The sequence below is a fragment of the Bos taurus genome, chromosome 27, assembly GCF_002263795.3.
Source record: "Bos taurus isolate L1 Dominette 01449 registration number 42190680 breed Hereford chromosome 27, ARS-UCD2.0, whole genome shotgun sequence".
NCBI classification, from domain to species: domain Eukaryota; kingdom Metazoa; phylum Chordata; class Mammalia; order Artiodactyla; family Bovidae; genus Bos; species Bos taurus.
Genome location: NC_037354.1, coordinates 7,144,525 through 7,165,174, shown reverse-complemented (window position 1 = coordinate 7,165,174; position 20,650 = coordinate 7,144,525). Strand labels below are relative to the sequence as shown.

General features: G+C 44.6%; 2 long non-coding RNA genes across 2 annotated transcripts; one reads left to right on the top strand and one right to left on the bottom strand.

Moving 5' to 3' along the window:
- The first annotated feature begins 2 nt into the window (after positions 1-2).
- Positions 3-2,233, top strand: LOC132344038 (uncharacterized). The gene is made up of 3 exons (XR_009493106.1): positions 3-435; positions 1,390-1,478; positions 1,735-2,233. It is a non-coding gene; the product is annotated as an uncharacterized lncRNA (long non-coding RNA).
- A 6,024-nt stretch (positions 2,234-8,257) lies between these two features.
- Positions 8,258-20,213, bottom strand: LOC132344041 (uncharacterized). The gene is made up of 2 exons (XR_009493115.1): positions 19,773-20,213; positions 8,258-8,414 (listed from the first exon to the last, which is right to left on the bottom strand). It is a non-coding gene; the product is annotated as an uncharacterized lncRNA (long non-coding RNA).
- Between the last annotated feature and the right edge of the window lie 437 nt (positions 20,214-20,650).

Below are 20,650 nucleotides of genomic sequence, written 5' to 3'. Positions count from 1 at the left end.
GGGCTCAACCAAAGCACTTCACTGAAGCCGCCCATGCACACGTGGGATGGTGCCACCCCCAGACCGACCAGAGCAGAGCGTCGGGGGCTTGAAGGGCCCCTTCTTGTTCTCACTGGAAGTAGGACCCTGAGACTGGAGTGTGTGCAGAGGTGGGCAGGACCGGGGCCGGGGTTCATGAGCCCCTGATTCAGGAGCGATGAGTGAGCCCCCTCGGGGTCCAGCACGGAAGCCGTGGGAGCCCGGGCTCAGATGGGAGAAGTCTGGGCACAGACTAAGGAGAAGAATCCCACGTTCCTATGGTTCTGTCAAAGGTGCTTCCTGTTTCCAGGCTCGAGTTATTCTCCGTCTGGTTCACACCTAAGGGCTCAGCACTGAGGAGACTCAGTCTTGGGTTTTCAAGACCTCGGAGTCTTGTAGGTGAAACAAGGTCGACACGTAACAGGACTCCCAACTCGTTCATGACTCAAGGACGTCATTCTGTTTCTCTAGGTAGAGAACGAGGGCTCAGAGTGAGGCCTGTCCTGTCAGAGTGCAGTCAGTAAGCTCCTCAGGGCAGAGCCGAGTGGGAACAGAGCTGCCAGCACCTGACAGAGAAGAGAGGTGCTAACCCAGGGCCACATGCTCCCAGCCCTGCTCTGCTGGACGAGCACGTGGGGAGCAGACTGGGGCCTTTTATGGCCCCAAAACTGAAGAAGAATTTTATGAAATTCTGTGACTGCTCTCTCTCCCTCCCTTTTTCCCTCCATTTCTATTTTCTCTCCTTTGAAGTAGCAACCATCCTTGCCTTGGACAATTTCTCTCACGGCCCAGACATCCTCCAGCGACTTCTCTCAGGGTCAATACATAGTAGTAGCCCACATTCCTAGGCCCAATGTGGTTTTTTATCTCGCTCTAACTTCCATCTAGTCAAGGCTCTGGTTTTTCGAGTGGTCATGTATGGATGTGAGAGTTGGACTGTGAAGAAAGCTGAGCACCGAAGAATTGATGCTTTTGAACTGTGGTGTTGGAGAAGACTCTTGAGAGTTCCTTAAACTGTAAGGAGATCCAACCAGTGCACCCTAAAGGAGATCAGCCCTGGGTGTCCATTGGAAGGACTGATGTTGAAGCTAAAACTCCAATACTTTGGCCACCTGATTCAAAGATGTGACTCATTTGAAAAGACCCTGATAGAGCTACTAGTAGGTCACTTCCACACCCAAAAGTAGGCATTGAGTGATTAGAGAATTCTTTCCAAACATGTTGTTGCGTCTTCATGACCTTAAACATCTTATTGGTGGTAAACTTCTCCCTCCTCCCAAATCCCTGGAATAATCTAGACGATTTGTGAACTAAATCAGTTGAATCACTTGGCTGGTATAACCCAGTATGAGACAAAGTTCCTTTATTCAGGCCCAGACCGGAGACCTCTGCCACACATCACGGTGTGATCTTGAGTTCCACTGGACAAGGCTTCCATCTGACGAGCCTGTGAGAGCTGGGTAGGTTTTGCATGATGGGGAGGTGGGGTAACTGGTGAGGCACACGGGGCAGTGGTTACTGACCCTGCGGTTAACACCCAGAAGTTCCTGTGGCAGGAAGGGTTTGTGTGTGTGTATATATATACATATATATATATATTTTTTTTTTTTTTCTGTCTTTTGGCTGTGCTGGGTCTTCGTTGTTGCACGGGCTTTTCTCTAGTTTTGGAGAGCGCAGGCTACTCTCCAGTTGCAGGGCACAGGTTTCTCATTGCAGGGGCTTCTCACTGTGAAGCCCAGGCTCCGGAGCACAGGCTCACGGTGGTGTCTCAGGGGCTTAGTTGCTCCCACACGTGGGATCTTCTTGAACCAGGTTCATCAGCAACACACATCTTACATCAGAACAGAAGGTGAGGGATACGAGAGGGATGTTTGCTATTGGTGTTTAGCTGGGAAAGAAGGGGATCCCAGTCAGAGGGTGAGACCCCCAGATTTCCACATGGGACTTCCATGAGGCTTCATATAAATGTCTTTTCCTTTTCCAGACAGCACTAGGGTGCTCAATTTTGAAAGACCCTGCCATCTTCGGGGTGAAATCTGCCTGAAGCAAGGGATGCCCAGCTGTGAGCCCTTCAGAGGACCCTGCCGGGCATCCACCGTTTGCTGCAAAATAAAGTGGAGCTGATGGAGGCAGCCCAGCTGAGGAACCTGGCGAGAGACCCTGAGCAGGTCTCCTCTTGTGCAAAAAAAAGCAGAAAGTTCTCACATCTACACAACTGAATTTTTTATCATTAAGACTGATGTTGTTTTCCATGGCAGGGTAGGCAGTGGGAGGGAGAGAGTTATTATACTTTAAATTCTTGCCTGGAAAATTCCATGGACAGAGGAACCTGACAGGGTACAGTCCATGGGGTTGCAAAGAGTTTGGGAGGACTGAGCGACTGAACACAAATGTTGCAACAGTGTTTTCATTCACAGAGCAAATGTGACCCTTAAGCCACTTTGGCCCGAGGCTGGAGTCCTGAGAGGGGTGCGGTCATTCGGTGTCTTCCTTATTCACTTGTCTTGTCCAAGGCGTGGCCCCGTCTGTAGTTTGCTCAGTAGGCCGCCTCTCCATACAGGTGTCACTCTCCTCCCTCTGGGGAGGGAGCAGGCCCTGACAGGACCACAGCTCTCTGCAGTTTACAGAGCAGGTTTAGGGCAGGAGGATGGAGACAGGACACAAGGTGCCCAGGAAGCGGGGGACAAAGAGGAAGGACAAGAGACACGAGCATTCTTCGAAAACCTGAACAATTTCACAGGAAAGAAAGAGTGTGACTGGCATTGTGGTGATGTGACAAGGACCAGTTCTATAACTGGGTACCAATCAGTGATGAGTGGGCTTCCCTGGTGGCTCAGATGGTACAGAATCTGCCTGCTATGCAGATTTCTGGGTTGGACAGAACCCCTGGAGGAGTAGACAGCAATCCACTCTAGTATTCTTGCCTAGGAAATCCCATGGACAGAGAAGCCTGGTGCACTAAAGTTCATGGGGTCAGGAAGAGTCAGACACCACTGAGCAACTAACACTTTCACTTGACTTTCAATCATGAATAATTAAAGAAAATTCAGAACAGGTTAGCAGATAAACAACCAGTATACTGTTTCTGGCTTCTTTGTTTTGCCTCAGGTTTTATTTTTTTTTAATTCCTCAGCCAAAGTCACATATTTCAAGCCTCAGCACCATCATAAATTATAACAACTGGTAAGGAAAGTCATTGCATTCTTCTTTATAAAAATTATCGTGCTTATTCTTGCAAGTTTTCCCTTTACAGGGTATTTTAAAATTAACTTGGTCAATATAAAAATATTTTTAAATCCTAATTTCTAGATTATCACTAGTGTATGGAAAGTCATGAGCCAATTTATCATTCTTTTAAAATGTATAATAATTTTCACTTGATTCTAATACTTAATCCTTGAGGAAGGAGACCAGTAGGACATCATGCAGTAATAAAGAATTCATTATCTAGAGTCAGATTCCTGATTTGAACTTTAATTTCACCACATACAAACTCGAACACCACACTGAATATCTCTAGTCTTATTTTTTCCCCATGGATACCATTAGGGATGATATTAGTATCGGTATAAGGTAAGACTAGTTTACTTCTGGTTGTAGGAAGGCCATCATAATCACCTTCAATACACTTCAGTTGGTGGGTTCTGATTAATTGCATAAATGTAGGATTAGTAATCAGCCATCATCTTGAGATGAGAGGGAAAATAGAAGAATTTTTGAGTCAGTCACTCTGAAGACATTTGTTACAGAAAAATGCTTCATTCAGAATAAGGGGGATCATTTCTTATGAGAAGCCCAAGGTTTTCTGGGTGAGAAAAAACTGAAATCTCACCCCCAGCTGCTGAGGCTTAAGTTAGGGACGGCTCAGCCAAAGCCCGGAGACAGAAGAGAGAAACAGCAGGTTAAGGAAAACCAAGAGGAGGGTGCCTGGATGTCTGTTAGCATCACTGACGCCATCTTGAGCTCGTGTAGCTCCCGCCGACCTTCTGCTGACCCTGCCCGGAACTGGCCTGTGTGGTGAATCACGTCTCTGTCATCAGGGTCTTGTAGTTAATAGATATTGTTTAATAACCATTAGGACCATGCAGCCTCTATGCTCTGTTAGTCCCCACACAGTGAGGATAACCTTCCCTGATATATTCCCATGTGACTAGTTACCCTTTCACAAATCGTAGGAAAATAGATTCCTATTTCCAAGCCCCCACCCACAAACACCAGGTTAGAAACAAAATAGCCCCCGTGGCTCCTCAGAGGGAGCCTTGGAGTCCTGCTCTGTGAGTAATTAAGGTGCTCCCCCAACCTTGGTAAAAAACGGACTTATTGATTATACCCAGCAGTCTCCTCATTTTTTGATCTCAAGATGCCATCTCAGTTTGCTGAGCTATTTTCATTCCTTCTGTCCTTCATCAGGGGCACTAAGCCCCTGTCCCAAACTTGTTTTGATTCAGGCTTTGGCTAAGGAGCAAAGCCCTTCGACTTTCACTTACCCTGGAACTATGCTGTGTTTTATAGCACAAGAGTCAAGAACATGAGGCTTTATCGGTCATTAGACATCACCATGGCCTGGACAGGGTTCTGAATCAGCAGGGTCATTCCTAGAGCACAGATAAAGCCCATTGTCAGATGCAGGGGGACCGTCTTCTGTACAAACTGAGCCAAGTGACATGCTACAATAGATCTCAGACACCTCTCAGCATCTGAAGAGAAGTGAGTCCTAAACCCTGTGATAGTTTTCCTTCTCAAAGTCCCATTCAGTTAAGTGCAGGAGTGACTATTGGAAAAATAAAAGATTGTATCTTGACTGTACTTGTGCCTGAGTTGAAGTAGTGGATGGTACTAACTCCATGAAAGCAAATGGGAAAACGTCATCTAAACCATTCACAGGTTCCCATAGTAAGTGCTCCATCAGTTTTAATCATTCTTTTAGATTTTTATTTTTTTGATGTGGACTGTTTTTAAATCTTTATTGAATTTGTTACCCTATTGATTCTGCTTTATGTTTTGTCTTTCTGACCACAAGGCATGTGGGATCTTGGCTCCCCAATCAATGTTGGAACCACCATCACCTGCACTGGAAGGGCAAGTCTTAACCACTGGACTGCCAGGGACATCCCATCTATTCATTCTTTTTTTTTTTTTCCATCTATTCATTCTTATTTTTACTGTCATCATCATTGTTGTTCTCTTCTGGTCCTGCACCCATTAAGAGCTAACAAAAGAAACCCCTCCAGCTTTGCCCGGAACATTGTAAATCGTTGCTCCTGTTCATATCATGGGCTTTCGAAGTCCAGCAAATATTTTACTTAGTACTCAGATCAGAATTGAGCACTCTTCCACATGCAGTCGCCCTGATTGGACCTATAAAAGAAGCTTTGAGTCGCTTTTTATTCAACCCACTGAAGTGCTGTTTGTTTTCTCCTTTCCAGGAACTTACGAGGAGTCTCTTCTGAACCAGCCTTGAAGCTGTCTTACCTCCTCATCTATGTTGTCTTCTTTTCTCAAGTGATACCAGGTAAATGTCTCTGGCATTTCCCTGTCATATCTGAGTTCAATTTCGTTTCTCCAGCCTGCTCCACTTTCAGAGAAATACCCTGGTGTCCCCAAAGCAGCTCAGGGATGCTAATCTGGGAAGCGAAGAAAAGGGAAGTTTCCCAGTCGGGTTTGCAGAAGGCCATCTGCCCTGGAGGCATAGAGAAGAAACCCTGAAATCAATGGGAAAGAATGGAAACAAACCATCATCTGTTTTCTTTAAAGTCTAATATGATGACATAGTCATAACATACATAATCTCCTTTTTTAAACCTTCCACCTACTGATGTGTGTCTGAGCTGATAGCAGTACCTAAAGTTTACCGTTTGCCTCATTCCAGAGGCATTTTGTTCCTGGCTGCAGAGCACGACAAAGAGGAAGCTTAGAGGTATTCTTTAGAAGATAATTCATATAGGTAGAACCATGGCATTTTGGGAAAAAACACAGATGTATATTCTGCCCCATATCTTGAGCAAGCGGTGGCAGGGGTGAGAAAAGAAGGAGAGGCTGGGGTATGAGCCCCTGTGTGATTGCTCATGGCATCACAGAAGTGCTGACTGTCACAGGACAGCTCAGAGGGCAGTAAGATCACTTGGATGTGTGGGAGGAGAGTGGCTGGTGTGGCTAAGAGGGGCTGGAGGTTCCCTGAGAGCCAGCACCTGGCCTCCTGCAGGGAGTCTTGTCTTTTTCCACCATGTTGAGCTTGGTGCCCAACACCCTTCATCCTCTGTCTCCCCTCACTCACTTCCTCCCATAATCACATCACACCATGTGGTCGTTCAGTCGTGTCTGACTCTTTGTGACCCCACGGTCTGTTCAGGATCCTCTGTCCATGGGGTTCTCCAGGCAAGAATAAAGAAGTGGGTAGCTATGCCCTTCTCCGTGGGATCTTCCTGATGCAGGGATCTATCCCAGATCTCCCACATTGCAGGCAGATTCTGGACCACCTGAGCCACCTAATGTAAATACACTCATCGGACCAATCATCCCTTTCCTAAGTCTCACTGCCTAGGGCTCCTCATGCTTCCCAGGGTGTTAGCTCACAAAACCTGACAGATAATGAGCTAAGCGAGCAGGGGCTGGATGGATGCAGTAGCTCCCCCGATTCCCACCCCCAGACCCCATCCTTTGTCTGCTTCTGGTCTACAAGCCACTCTGTGCTCTGGGCCCACTGGGCACAGTCATCGATTCTGTGGCCTCACTCAGATGAGTGACCCCAAGTCAGTTTTCTCACTGGGCTAACTTTCAATCAGAGAGAAGGGGGTGTAGATTCCCTTCCTCCACTGGGCTCTGAGGGGATGTCCAGGGTAAGAATGAAGATAGAGCCGAGAACTCCTCATGTGAGATTTTTGGCACAGCGCTAGGACATCCATGGGTCCAGCGATGGGCGGTCCTGAGGTCAGAGCTGCTGGGTCACAGCTGCCATGATGAAGCCCAGCGTGGCATGGGTAGGCATCAGGACAGCCTCTACAATGTGGCATAGAGCTTCAGGTGCAAGGCCCTGTGATGAGCAAGCTCTCTGCTGGAAGCCAAGTGCTAGCACCTTCCCTCCAGCCTGTGGGTAGAATGAGCAGTTCAAGAAAGTGGAAAAAAGGTTGACGTCCCTGAGTGGGCAGAGCGGAGAGTGTGACCCTGACACCAGCCTTGGCATTGACCCCACAGGGCGTTGACACCCCCAGGCCAAAGCCAATGAGAGCCAGCCCACTGACCACTCAACCTGGGCTCCAAAGCTGGTGACCTCTACTAATGACCCAGAGTGGACAGGCTGGACTTAGAAGGTCCTTGGTGGGACCTTGCTTATCTCCCCCACCTGCTAAGAGGAAGGAAAATCAAACTTTTTTTTTTTTTTTTTTTAATTTTTGGATGCGCTGGGTCTTTGCTGCTGAGACCCAGCTCTCTCTAGTTGTGGTGACTGGGGGCTCCTCTCTACTTGTGGCCCTCAGGCTTCTCATTGTGGTGGCTTCCCTTGTTGCGGGTTCCGGATTCTAGATCGCAGGCTCAGCAATTTGGCACATGGGGTTAGGTGCAGCAAGGCATGTGGGATCTTCCAGGACCAGGGATCAAGCCCGTGTCCTCTGCACTGGCAGGTGGACTCCCAGCCACTGGACCACCAGAGAAGTCCCAAAACAACCTTAGTTCTGGTTTGGAGCCAGGCGGGCTATTCCTTTTCTCTTTTAGAAACTTCTCTCCCCTCAGCTGGTGCCCTGATCATTCTAGGTCCTTGGCTTCAGGGTCTTAATATTTAGATCTTTAATCTTAATTGTAAGACTTATCTGAGAAACCCTGAAAGCAGGCATATGTTCTTAGCCTGGGAATAGTGAGTGACCTTCAGAGTACTGCTGACACTCTTCAACTGTGTGGGGCATATGTGTGAGTATGTTCACAGATTTTAGTAAATATCTGAGGGCTGTGCTACCATCTTGCCTTCAGCGGGATCCCTTGCCAGGACGATGAAAACACAAACTTACAAAATTTTAATGTGCTGTTTCCAAAAGACATCTGATAACCCCACAGTGGTGCATTTCAGAGGGCACAATAACAGGCTGTAAATGTCAGCCCAAGAGAGCTGTTTATACTCTCTGATCCTAGTTTCCAAATTACAGCATAAAATTTCTATTCACAACAAATTTGAAATTCAGCCTTTCTCCTACTGAACAAGCAAGTATAATAGGAGGGACAAAGTGAGGGAAAAGAGGTGCATAAGACAGAATACTTTCCTGGCAGTGTATTTTGGGGATTCCTGGTTGAACTGAATTATTTCTTCCCCCGGATCATGATCTCAAGACTTTCTTCCAAAAACAGACATTTTTGTTCTTTCTTCAGGTTGTAGAATGCTTAATTTGTGTGACTCTCACACAAGTGTGTGCCTGGGAAGAAAATAAATTGCCTTCATCACATGGTAAACACTTCCGCTGTATGATGGACTCATGTTTGATGGAACTTCCTGAATTAAGTAAACTGAGGAATTCACATTGAATGGATCATCCCTGAATTACATTGGAAAGCTGAAGCCTCATTCTATCCTTTTCTTTATTCATCAACTATTCTGTCAACATCTATTGAACACCTACTGTGTGCTAGAAACTGTACTGGTAGCTGAGGCCATGGAACCAAAGTCTCTTCTCTTACACAAGTTGGGTGAATGAAGGATGTCTTCCCAGTGAAGGCCATGTGTGAGCTGAGGCTATAAAAAGCAAGTACAAATCAGGCAGGGAACTCGGAGGACAAGTAGCTTGAGTGTGTTTCAGTGTGAGAACACAATACGCCAGAAAGACGACTGACACTGTGTCAGGTTTTAGATTGAGAACCTGGCTGAGATATGATGGAACTCGAGAAAGTATGGCAAACAGTTGAAGGACCTGAGACACTAGAGAATTTGTCCTTCATCCTTTTAACAGAGAAACACTGAATATTTTACATGGAGGTGTGACGAGGGATGGGAACATGGAGAGAGTGGAAACTCAGAGGCCACTGAGATTATCAGCAGTGACCACAGCTGCTTCAGAAAGCAGTTTGCTGTCTCTTGTGAAGTTAAGAACATGTTGACCATGTGGAAACCCATATGCCAATGGAAACACAGATATCCTTCCACAAAGGGACACAAAACCTCGGTGACTTTTCATACTATAACATGCACACACACACACACACACACACACACACACACACACACACACACTCAAAGCTCTTTCCCTCAGTCCATACATTTATAGACATAGATTAACAGGTTGGCTTTCCTGGGGCTCAGTGCTAAGACTCTGCCAGCGAATGCAGGAGACACAGGAGATGTGGGCTTGATCCCTGGGTCAGAAAGATCTCCTGAAAAAGCAAAGGACAACCCACTCCAGTATCCTTGCCTGGAAAATCGCAGGGACTCAGTCCATGGGGTCACAGAAGAGTCAGACATGATTTAGCAACTAAACCCCACCACCAACAAATGAGGTTGTGGAGAACATCCATTTCAACAGTCACAGGAGCAGAGACTGGGACCTAGGAAAGGCAAGGCCTGTCCAGAGTTAATCAGCTAAGGAGTGGTGTGACCAGACTTCCATCTGAAATCTTCCCGTCCAGTTCATGACCTCATGCACTCAGAAAGACCCCACAGGACCCGAGTGAACAGTGGCTCTTTTTTAACAGGACTCAGCTGTGGGCAGTGTCTGCTGCTGCTGTGGATGCTCCGATGCTGAAACTAGACGATGCAGCAGTGTTTCTTCCGACTCTTGAATTCTCCAGGCAGGATGACACACCAGGGGTGTTCTGATACTTGCAGGCATCACCCATTTTCTCACATTCAAGGTTTTTCTTTTTTGCTTTCCATATAAAGGAAGGCGAGGTGAAAAAGAAACAAATAAATAAGGCATGTGTAACTAAAGCTACCAGAATTCATCTTATATAGCAAGGAACTCCAAATTACAGTCCACAGGGACACAACTTGGTTTGGTGTGACCTACAAGCTTAGAATGTTTTCCCACATTTTTTAAAAATAATAGTAAAAACTGAGAAGGGGCCTTAAATTGTTCTATAGGAAGGTGATCACGCTGATTCATTTAAACAGGGTCTATGGGGCTTCCCTGAGGCTTCCCTGATGGCTAAGCTGGTAAAGAATCCGCCTACCACTGCAGGAGACATAGGAGATGAAGGTTCGATCCCTGGGTCAGAAAGATCCCGTGGAGAAGCAAATGGTAACCCACTCCAGTATCCTTGCCTGGAGAATCCCATGGACAGAGGAGCCTGGTCGGCGACAGTCCATGGGGTCGCAAAGAGTGGACCACAACCCAGTGACTAAACAACTGGACCTGCTTGGGTAAAGAATTCTGAGCAGAAATGCCGTTTCCCTTCAGAGCTGGGGCCCTTAATTGCCAGCACGAGAGTCCTTAGAGTAATCCACTCGGACACAGGGCCAGCAGCACCCACGGTGGTGGCTGCTCCTCGGGAGTGGGGGGTCTGATCAGAGCACCCAGGCCCTCCCGGGTAGGCGTCATTTGAGCAAGAATTAACTTTGGATCTTTTAAGATGCTAAGATCTGGAGGCGCTGTCAGCACAGCACAGCCTGGAGCATGCTGTCACCTGAGGAGGGCTGCAGGGAAAAATCAGGACACCCAGTTTAGCTGAGATTGCAGGTGAGTAACACATAACCTTGTAGGATAAGTATGTCCCGAGTGATGTACAGATCACACTTGAACTAAAGTATGTGTTGATTTTATGTAATTCAGTAAGTAAATCAATTTAATAGGATTGTTGAATATTTAATAAAACAAAGTCTTTTGAGTCAAACCCACTTGGGCTTAGGTTAAAGTGCTCCCTAGATTCCATCTGCACTCCTTTGAACAAATTACTTCATTTCTAAATCCAATCTTGTAAAATGGCCTACCCTGTAAATGTTGCTATGAGGAATATATTTGGGAAAAGACATTAAAAGTTTCATTGTTTTAGTTAAGGAGGAAGTTCAGTTCAGTTCAGTTCAGTTCAGGTGCTCAATTGTGTCTGACTCTTTGGGACCCCATGAATCGCAGCACACCAGCCCTCCTTGTCCATCACCAACTCCCAGAGTTCACTCAAACTCATGTCCATCGAGGCGGTGATGCCGTCCAGCCATCTCATCCTCTGTCCCCTACTCCTCCTGCCCCCAATAACTCACAGCATCAAGGGCTTTTCCAATGAGTCAGCTCTTTGCATGAGGTGGCCAAAGTATTGGAGCTTCAGCTTCAGCATCAGTCCTTCCAATGAACACCAAGGACTGATCTCCTTGAGGAGGGATTGGTTGGATCTCCTTGCATCCCAAGGGACTCTCAAGAGTCTTCTCCAACACCACAGTTCCAAAGCATCCATTCCTCGGCACTCAGCTTTCTTCACAGTCCAAATCTCAAATCCATGCATAATCACTGGAAAAAACATAGGCTTGCCCAGATGGATCTTTGTGGCAAAGTAATATCTCTGCTTTTCAATATACTATCTAGGTGGGTCATACCTTTCCTTCCAAGGAGTAAGCTTCTTTTATTTATTTATTTTTTTAAATTTTATTTTATTTTTAAACTTTACATAATTGTATTAGTTTTGCCAAATATCAAAATGAATCCGCCACAGGTATACATGTGTTCTCCATCCTGAATCCTCCTCCCTCCTCCCTCCCCATACCATCCCTCTGGGTCGTCCCAGTGCACTAGCCCCAAGCATCCAGTATCGTGCATCGAACCTGGACAGCAAAAGAGTAAGCGTCTTTTAATTTCAAGGCTGCAGCCAACATCTGTAGTGATTTTGGAGCTGAAGAAAATAAAGTCTGGCATTGTTTCCACTATGTCCCCATCTATTTGCCATGAAGTTCTGGGACCAGATACCATGATCTTCGTTTTCTGAATGTTGAGGTTTAAGCTGAATTTTCACTCTCCTCTTTCACTTTCATCAAGAGGCTTTTTAGTTCCTCTTCAATGTCTGCCATAAGGATGGTTTCATCTGCATATCTGAAGTTATTGATATTTCTCCCGGCAATCTTGTCCAGCCCAGCATTTCTCATGATGTACTCTGCATATAAGTTAAATAAGCAGGGTGACAATAGACAGCCTTGACGAACTCTTCTTCCTATTTGGAACCATTCTGTTGTTCCATGTCCAGTTCTAACTCTTGCTTCCTGACCTGCATACAGGTGTCAGAAGAGGCCAGTCACATCGTCTGGTATTCCCATCTCATTCAGAATTTTCCACAGTTTATTGTGATCCACACATCAAAGGTTTTGGCATACTCAAAAAAAGCAGAAATAGATGTTTTTCTGGAACTCTCTTGCTTTTTCAATGATCCAGCGGATGTTGGCAATTTGATCTCTGGTTCCTCTGCCTTTTCTAAAACCAACATCTGGAAGCTCACGGTTCATGTACTGCTGAATCCTGGCTTGGAGAATTTTGAGAACTGCCTTACTGGTGTGTGAGATGAGTGCAATTGTGTGTTCGTTTGAGCATTCTTTGGCACTGCCTTTCTTTGGGATTGGAAGTGGTCAACATGATTTACTATTATTATTAGTGTTACTGTTAGTCACATGGAAATAATTTGTAAGCCATAAAGTCCCCTGTAAATGTTTTTTTATCACCATTATAATTTATGGGTTTACCACCAACTAGTTAAGGGAAATCATGGGAGGCTATTTTTTACTTCTTTAAGCTTGTCTTTCATTATGTGTAAAACAGAGCATGTCGCATATGCTATGCTTCTTTCAGATTTGATATTATTCCCTTCAGCACCTCACTGGATGATCAACCACTTGACCTTCCCTACTCTAGGCTCCACAGTCATCCACCATATCACCTGACCAGTTGGATCTGCCACTAATCCCGATGTTTTCTGGATAAAACACACAAGTAAGAGGAAGAGAAGGTACAGTAGCTTCATGATGGGAAAGGAGTTGTCGGAATTCCAAGTAGAACCAGTGTCTGGTGGCACACCTGAATAAGGGCAGGCGATCTGGGAGAGAGTTTGAAAACTTCAGCTGGAAAGAAAGGGCTTTTCTCCTAGTAGAGAAGTTCAGCTGGGCCTGGGCCTAATTTGAGGATGTTTCATCTTTGGACACATGGTCCAAGTGTTTGCCTGTCATAAAGGAAGAGGTTTGCAAGAAGTCAGGGTTTCCACATTGATTCTCACTTCTGCTTATGGCTCTGAGGTTTGGAGCATTTTCTGGAGAAAAATCATTAAACATTGAATTCTGTTAAAAAATTATGCCTTTCTTTTTTTCACCTTTATTTCATGTCTCTGCATCTGTCCATTTCTCCTTTCAGAATAAACAGCCTCAATCCATGGGTTGCAAAGAGTTGGACATGACTAATTGACTGAACGACAACAACCCAACACACATACACCTTTTACAATAGAAAAATGAGAAGGAGTTTTGGAAATTAAAATGGTCTTTTTTCACTCTCAAGATTTTTTTTTTTTTTTTTGCTACCATTTACAGAGAGACTTGATCCATCTTAAGCAATCTATTGCACAGACCACAATCAGGTGAGGCTTTATGGGCTAGAGTATTTCTTAATACAGGTAATTCATCAGTGTATTCTTGGGTGAAAAGCACCAAAGGATGCCAGATAAGGGGCTTCCCAGGTGGCCCTAGTGACAAAGAGCCCACGTGCCAATGCAGGAGATGCAGTTTTGATCCCTGGGTCGGGAAGATCCCCTGGAGAAGGGAATGGCAACCCACTCCAGTATCCTTGCCAGGAAATGCCATGGACAGAGGAGCCTGGTGGGCGACAATCCATGGGGTCGCAAAGAGTGGACCACAAGTGAGTGACTAAACAACTGGACCTGCTTGGTTAATGAATTCTGAGCGGAAGTGACATTTCCCTTCAGGGCTGGGGCCTTTAATAGCCAGCACGAGCGCCCTGAGAGTGCTTTGCTAAGACCCAGGACCAGCAGCACCCACGGTGGTGGCTGCTCCTCGGGGGTGGGGGTCTGATCAGAGCACCCAGGCCTTCCCGGGTTGGCATCATTTGGACAAGAATTAACTTTGGCTCTTTGAAAATGCTAAGATCTGGAGGGGCTGTCACCACAGCACAGCCTGGAGCATGCTGTCACCTGAGGAGGGCTGCAGGGAAAATGCAGGACACCCAGTTTAACTTGGATTGCTGGTGAGCATCACATAACCTTGCAGGATAAGTATGTCCCGAGTGATGCACAGATCACACTTGAGCTAAAGTATTTGTTGATCTCATGTAATTCAGTAAGTACATTAGTTTTCTGGGATTGTTGAATATTTAATAAAACAAGGTCTTGGGGTCAAACCCACTTGGGCTTGAGTTCAAGTGCTCCCTACATTCAATCTGCACTCCTTTGAACAAATTACTTCATTTCTTAATCCCAACTTGTAAAATGGCCTACCCCATAAATTTTGCTATAAGGAATATATTTGGCATAAGACATTAAAAGTTTCATTGTTTTAGTTAAGGAGGAAGTTCAGTTCAGTTCAGGTGCTCGGTCATGTCTGAATCTTTGTGACCCCATGAATCTCAGCACGTCAGCCCTTCTTGTCCATCACCAACTCCCAGAGTTCACTCAAATTCATGTCCATCGAGGCAGTGATGCCGTCCAGCCATCTCATCCTCTGTCATCCCCTTCTCCTCCTATCCCCAATCCCTCCCAGCATCAAGGTCTTTTCCAATGAGTCAGCTCTTCCCATGAGGTGGCCAAAATATTGGAGCTTCAGCTTCAGCATCAGTCCTTCCAGTGAACACCCAGGACTGATCTCCTGTAGGATGGACTGGTTGGATCTCCATGCAGTCCAAGGGACTCTCAAGAGTCTTCTCCAACACCACAGTTCAAAAGCATCAGTTTTTCGGCACTCAGTTTTTTTCACAGTCCAACTCGCACATCCATACATGGCCACTGGAAAAGCCACAGACTTGAGTACACGGAATTTTGTTGGCAAAGTAATATCTCTGCTTTTCAATATACTATCTAGGTTGGTCCTAAACTTTCCTTCCAAGGAATAAGCGTCTTTTAATTTCATGGCTGCAGCCACCATCTGCAGTGATTTTGGAGCCCCCAAAAATAAAGTCTGGCACTGTTTCCACTGTTTCCCCATCTCTCTGCCATGAAGTGATGGGACCGATACCTTGGTCTTAGTTTTCTGAATGTTGAGGTTTAAGCCACCTTTTTCACTCTCCTCATTCACTTTCATCAAGAGGCTTTTTAGTTCCTCTTCACTTTCTGTCAAAAGGATGGTGTGATCTGCATATCTGAGGTTATTGTAATTCTCCCGGCAATCTTGATTCCAGCTTGTGCTTCTTCCAGCACAGAATTTCTCCTGACGTACACTGCATATAAGTTCAATAAGCAGGGTGACAATAGACAGCCTTGACGTACTCTTTTTCCTATTTGGAACCATTCTGTTGTTCCATGTCCAGTTCTAACTCTTGCTTCCTGACCTGCATACAGGTGTCAGAAGAGGCCAGTCACATCGTCTGGTATTCCCATCTCATTCAGAATTTTCCACAGTTTATTGTGATCCACACATCAAAGGTTTTGGCATACTCAAAAAAAGCAGAAATAGATGTTTTTCTGGAACTCTCTTGCTTTTTCAATGACCCAGCGGATGTTGGCAATTTGATCTCTGGTTCCTCTGCCTTTTCTAAAACCAGCTTGAACATCTGGAAGCTCACAGTTCATGTACTGCTGAAGCCTGGCTTGGAGAATTTTGAGCACTGCTTTACTGGAGTGTGAGATGAGTGCAATTGTGCGTTCGTTTGAGCATTCTTTGGCATTGCCTTTCTTTGGGATTGGAAGTGGTCAACATGATTTACTATTATAATTAATGTTACTGTTAGTCACATGGAAATGATTTGTAAGCCGTAAAGTCCCTGTAATATTTTCTATCACCATTACAATTTATGGGTTTACCACCAACTAGTTAAGGGCAATCATGGAGGCTATTTTTCACTTCTTTAAGCCTGTCTTTCATTATTTGTAAAATGGAACATGTCGCATATGCTATGCTTCTCTCATATTTGATATTATTCCCTTCAGCACCTCACTGGATGATGAATCAACTTGACCTTCCCTACTCTAATCTCCATGGTCATCCACCATATCAGCAGACCAGTTGGATCTGCCACTTATCCTGATGTTTCTGGATAAAACACACAAGTAAGAGGAAGAGAAGGTACAGTAGCTTCATGACGGGAAAGGAGTTTTCAGAATTCCAAGTAGAACCAGTGTCTGGTGGCACACCCGAATCGGGGCACGTGATCTGGGAGAGAGTTTGAAAACTTCAGGTGGAAAGAAAGTGCTTTTATCATAGCAGAGCTATTCAGCTGGGCCTGGGCCTAATTTGAGGATGTTTCATCTTTGGACACATGGTCCAAGTGTTTGCCTGTCGTAAAGGAAGAGGTTTGCAAGAAGTCAGGGTTTCCACATTGATTCTCACTTCTGCTTATGGCTCTGAGGTTTGGAGCATTTTCTGGAGAAAAATCATTAAACATTGAATTCCGTTAGAAAATTATGCCTTTCTTTTTTTCACCTTTATTTCATGTCTCTGCATCTGTCCATTTCTCCTTTCGGAATAAACAGCCTCAATCCATGGGTTGCAAAGAGTTGGACACGACTAATTGACTGAACGACAACAACCCAACACACATACACCTTTTACAATCGAAAAATGAGAAGGAATTTTGGAAATTAAAATGGTCTTTTTTCACTCTCAAGATTTTTTTTTTTTTTGCTACCATTTACAGAGAGACTTGATCCATCCTAAGCAAGCTATTGCACAGACCACAATCAGGTGAGGCTTCATGGGCTAGAGTATTTCTTAATACAGGTAATTCATCAATGAATTCTTGAGTGAAAAGCACCAAAGGATACCAGATAAGGGGCTTCCCAGGTGGCCCTAGTGACAAAGAGCCCACCTGCCAATGCAGGAGATGCAGTTTTGATCCCTAGGTCGGGAAGATCCCCTGGAGAAGGGAATGGCAACCCACTCCAGTTTCCTTGCCTGGAGCATCCCATGGACAGATGACCCTGTGGGCTCCAGTCCATGGGGTCACAAGGATTTGGACACAATGAAGTGACTTAGCACACAAATATACCAGGTAAATCATTGATATTTTTCTCCATGTCTTCCTTCTCTCCCCTTGGTTTTGCTTTACAGGGTTCATATTTCTCTTTTTCTTTGTACGTAAGTCTCCACACTAACAAGTCCTGTTTAATTAACTCACAGTCTCAGCACCTAGAACACTGCCTTGCATAGAGCAGGTAGTCAAACTTTTGTTTCTATGTATATGTACTAGTATGGAAGAGTCAACATATAGGTTAATGAATACATGGATGAATGGAGGGAATGAGTGAGTGAAGGAGAAAAGAAAGGAAGGCTTTGTATTCTTCACAGAGCTAGAACAAATAATTTCACAATTTGTATGGAAATACAAAAAACCTCGAATAGCCAAAGCGATCTTGAGAAAGAAGAATGGAACTGGAGGAATCAACCTACCTGACTTCAGGCTCTACCACAAAGCCACAGTTATCAAGACAGTATGGTAGTGGCACAAAGACAGAAATATTGATCAATGGAATAAAATAGAAAGCCCAGAGATAAATCCACATACATATGGACACCTTATCTTTGACAAACGAGGCAAGAATATACAATGGATTAAAGACAATCTCTTTAACAAGTGGTGCTGGGAAATCTGGTCAACCACTTGTAAAAGAATGAAACTGGACCACTTTCGAACACCATACACAAAAATAAACTCAAAATGGATTAAAGATCTAAACGTAAGACCAGAAACTATAAAACTCCTAGAGGAGAACATAGGCAAAACACTCTCCGACATACATCACAGCAGGATCCTCTATGACCCACCTCCCAGAATATTGGAAATGAGGTTCTAAAGGGAGAGGATATATGTATACCTATGGCTGATTTATGTTCAGGTTTGACAGAAAACAACAAAATTCTGTAAAGCAATTATCCTTCAATTAAAAAATTAAAAAAATAAATAAATAAAATTCAAAAAAAAAAAAAAAAAGCCAAAACAAACAAATCGGACCTAATTAACCTTAAAAGCTTTTGCACATCAAAGGAAACTATTAGCAAGGTGAAAAGACAGCCTTCAGAATGGGAGAAAATAATAGCAAATGAAGCAACCGACAAACAACTAATCTCAAAAATATACAAGCAACTCCTACAGCTCAACTCCAGAAAAATAAACGACCCAATCAAAAAATGGGCCAAAGAACTAAATAGACATTTCTCCAAAGAAGACATACAGATGGCTAACAAACACATGAAAAGATGCTCAACATCACTCATTATCAGAGAAATGCAAATCAAAACCACTATGAGGTACCATTTCACACCAGTCAGAATGGCTGCGATCCAAAAGTCTACAAATAATAAATGCTGGAGAGGGTGTGGAGAAAAGGGAACCCTCTTACACTGTTGGTGGGAATGCAAACTAGTACACCCACTATGGAGAACAGTGTGGAGATTCCTTAAAAAACTGGAAATAGAACTGCCTTATGATCCAGCAACCCCACTACTGGGCATACACACTGAGGAAAGCAGAAGGGAAAGAGACACATGTACCCCAATGTTCATCGCAGCACTGTTTATAATAGCCAAGACATGGAAGCAACCTAGATGTCCATCAGCAGATGAATGGATAAGAAAGCTGTGGTACATATACACAATGGAGTATTACTCAGCCATTAAAAAGAATACATTTGAATCAGTTCTAATGAGGTGGATGAAACTGGAGCCTATTATACAGAGTGAAGTAAGCCAGAAGGAAAAACATAAATACAGTATACTAACACATATATATGGAATTTAGAAAGATGGTAACAATAACCCTGTGTACGAGACAGCAAAAGAGACACTGATGTATAGAACAGTCTTATGGACTCTGTGGGAGAGGGAGAGGGTGGGAAGATTTGGGAGAATGGCAATGAAAGATGTAAAATATCATGTAGGAAACGAGTTGCCAGTCCAGGTTCGATGCAGGATGCTGGATGCTTGGGGCTGGTGCACTGGGACGGCCCAGAGGGATGGTATGGGGAGGGAGGAGGGAGGAGGGTTCGGGATGAGGAACACATGTATACCTGTGGCGGATTCATTTTGATATTTGGCAAAACTAATACAATTATGTAAAGTTTAAAAATAAAATAAAATTAGAAAAAAAAAAAGAAAGGAAGGCTTTGGCATGTTCCTTAGGGTTTTGAAGGCCCATTAAGTTGCTTTATCTCAAAGTGTTCCCGAGAAGAAGCACCCACTCACCCATTCCCAGCATAACAGGTCAAAGCAGGTCATAATACGTCATGGTCTCTGGCCTTCACTCACCACCTCTTTTTCATCTTACATGAACTGTATGTTCTGACATTTTTCTCTCTGTCCTGAGGCAACTTAGCAATAAAATGTTTTCACTTTTCATCTTTTGATCAGCATGTGAATCTTTCACTAAGTGAAAATCTATTTTAGTTTAGTGACATCAACCTAAAAACAGAGCAAGTGTTTGTAGCAAGCTGTTTAAATAAGTCTTACTTAATTCTACAGAATAGCTGTGAGGGTTTTACTTCCTTGGCCCCAGCAACAATAATAGAAAAGAAAGTATAGACGACAGGCAATTGGCCACATTTCTCTCTTGCATTTTTATACTGAAAGTGATCCTTTACACTGACTCTGTAAATGTTACTCATCTATTCGCACCCCTTCTTCAACAACGGATGTCTCCCTCTCTCTCCTGGAAACCTACCTTGCAGTTGGCTCCTCTGCCCTTCTCAGGGGGACTGTGGCATAGACACCTGGGAGCCCCTGTCCGTGGCTACATGGTTAGAGGCCAGGTCAACAAGTGGCGGAGGAAGGGGTGAGTGAGGTCACACAGGATGCCTTATGATCCCTGTTGGCAGGTGTCATCCTGGCAGAGAGGTGGGGGACCAGCCAGACTCGATGGCATTGTTGCCACCAAAATCTTGGTTTCCTCTGCCCACTGGAGCCAAATAAAATTTGCAGAGACAGAGTTTGGGGCAAACAGAAAGATGGCTTTAACCCTTAAGCCGCAGAATGGAGAATACAATAGGTTCCTGCCTCAAGGAGCCTGTCTCCCCTCCATTGGGAATCCAGGGGATCAAACAGTCGGGGCTCACAGTCAGGCCTTGGAGATATGGGACAAAAGGTGTAGGGGTCCTGAATTCTCTCTTTTTGCACTGTTTGGAATCAGTCACTAGGCCAGTGTCAGGTAGCTAGGTATTTGGGTCTGGCAGTTGGTCCTGGTGCTTGGGTCCATTGTCCTTTGGGGATTTCCTGGTGACTTTCTTCCTGTAATACAAAAGGGGGAAAGCAAACCACTAGGTGTGGCTTCCAAAGAGAGTGCACCATAAAGTTAAGCATCAGCATGAGGTTAAAATAGAGAAAAGAGAGGTACCAAACTACAAGGGGAGGTGTATGATGCCATAAAGTTAAGAATCAGGACGTGTCTAGAGTAAGTTAAAGAATCATAGATGCACAGTGAGGCTCCTGCAGAGTTAGAGGGCAATAGGTACAGATGTAGTTTGCATAATAGGTTAGTCTTCTGAAAAGAAGAAACTTAGTTATCAATGCAGACTGTTGATTGTTACCAAATTAATGCTCAAA